Below are 2,339 nucleotides of genomic sequence, written 5' to 3'. Positions count from 1 at the left end.
GCCCCCCCCCCCCCCCCCCCCCCCCCGCAGGGCCTCCAAAGAAAAGACGGACCAGATTATCTAAGCAGATGGAATGGCTTCTGGGGTCAGCCAGGTGGGTCGTGAGTCAGTATTATGAATCACACACACACACACACACACACACACACGCATGCGCACGCACACACAGTACATGTTCGCATTTGAGACAGCGCGGGCTGGGTGGGTGTGGGGAGAAGTGGTGCACCCAGGCTGGCCTTAACACACCCTTTCTAACAGCTCTGGGAACAAACACACCCTTTGATTCAGAAGTGCTGTTCAGGAGCGGTGGATGTGAACAAAGCTCCCAGAGGGGAGGCAAAGGGCCTTGAGGAAGCCTGCCATGATAGGGGTGGGGGCCGGGGAAGGCAGGTACTGTGTGTGTGTGTGTGTGTGTGTGTGTGTGGAGGAGGGGGGGAGGGCACTAGAGGTCTGAGCCACTTAAAGGGTAGGAGAGCCCCTCTGGGCTCGGGGATGGGCTTACCACAGTCCTCTGAGGAAAACAAGATGCTGAGTGATGGGCACAATGTCTCTATTTGTAAAGCATGTGACAAACTATGAACTCTTGCACGCTGGCCAGTCCTGCGCCATGCTCACAATGACTACATTTGAGCCCATTGCTGCGGTCACGGCGTCTTCCAGCTCTTTGTTGCTGACCCTCCGCTTCCCCAAACATGATGTCCGTTTCCAGGGACTGGCCTTCCCTTGGAGCACACCCTGTGTTGGGTGTGGTGGGGACAAAGGACAAGACCCCTGCTGTGAGGGCAAGCCAAGGCTTTATAGAGTGGCCATTCCCAGTCTGTGGATGGGCTTGGGCTGAACACCCCCAGGGGCACAGATCTCCTAGGAGTCAGTGGGCATGTCCAAGGATCCTGCAGGGCTAGCATGATGATGCTCCCATCCATGTACTTGGCCTTGTAGAGGCATCTGCTGGGCCCCTCATCTGCAGCAGACCCCACCCGCCCCCCCAACTTGGAGCAGGCACAAACCCCAGCAGGTCACAGCAGGGGGCAGGGCAGCACTTGGGGGTATGGGCCGGAGCCAGGCTGGGCCCACGGAGGACAAGGACACCCCAGTCCCTGGGGCAAGGCCCTGCAGCTCCCTCCTCTCCAGGGTCACTACGACCGACCGCGTGGAACAATGGATGGCTTCCTTCCTCTGGCCTGAGACAGTGCTGTTTGCCGAAAGGTGAGGTCTGTATGCTGGGGAGCAGTCCCTGCGGCTCATGTGAGGAGGGGAAGTGGGCGTAAGCCCCCTGTCCAGGAGGGCTTTGAGTAAAGCTTGGATTCCAGATGTTCAGCAGCTATCTTGGCCATTTCCGCCCCCCTCGGGTCCCCACATCCAACAGGAAGCTTCCCTGTCTGTCCTTGGGTAAAGACCCTCCACCTTCCCTGCACCCTACTTCCTGAGCAGAGGCATTTGTGCAGACTCAGCGCCCCTCCCGCTGGGCGGGCACAGCTCCCAGAGCCTGGACACATCTGCTCAGGAGGGCTACCCTGCCAGGCCCTGTCTGCCCCGCCCTGAGGCTGGCTTTCTCCTTCTTTGCCTTCTCCAAGGCTAGCTCCCTCTGCACTCTGCACGGCAGACATCAGGGCCTCAGGGAGGCCTGGGGCACTGTGGAGGGAACCCCCTCCAAAGGGCCGGGGGTGGGGTGTGTGCTTGCCTGGGGAAGAAGCCCAGAGGTCACACAGGGCTGAGAGGGCTAGGGAGGAGGGGTACAGCTCCACCCCTAGCCCTGTCCCTTACTTCCCCAAACAGATGGGGAGGGGGCACAGGAGGTCATCACTGCCACAGCTGGTCCAGTCTGGGGGCTCTTGGCCAGAGCAGGGGGAGGGTTGCTTTCCTGTCACATGCCTTCCTGCCTCACAGCACTGCCCTGGTCCTGGGGCTCTCACTCCAGGGTGGCCTGGTGGGGTCAGGGGCTGGGCCAGACCCAGGCTGAGCCCAAAACCCAGGGGCCAGCGGTTCCAGACTCCCGAACCTCTGCCTCGCCCTTCTCCCAGGCTTCCTGCCTGTTTGCAGCTGGGGAGCCAGGGCTCTAGGCCCTAGAGGGGTGGGAGGCAGGTGAGCAGAGTCTGAGAACAGATCAGGAGGGAGGGTCAAGTGGGCAGTGTGCTCTTCTTGGGGGGTGAAGACAATGTGGGCTACTGGCCCCTTACACCCCCCCTGCCCACAATCCAGATAAGATGGGGGTCCTCCAGGTACCCTCCCCCACCCCTGTCTGAATCCTTGTGAAGTAGGGTCTGGATTCCCAAATAGGTAGGTACTCTGCTCTCTTGGGTGGGGGTGAGGTGACTTCTTTGAGCTCATCAAAAAAATAA

The sequence above is a fragment of the Echinops telfairi genome, unplaced genomic scaffold (assembly GCF_000313985.2).
Source record: "Echinops telfairi isolate 266 unplaced genomic scaffold, ASM31398v2 ScPeMD7_7414;HRSCAF=8452, whole genome shotgun sequence".
Taxonomy (NCBI): Eukaryota; Metazoa; Chordata; class Mammalia; order Afrosoricida; family Tenrecidae; genus Echinops; species Echinops telfairi.
This window is presented reverse-complemented; position numbering follows the sequence as displayed.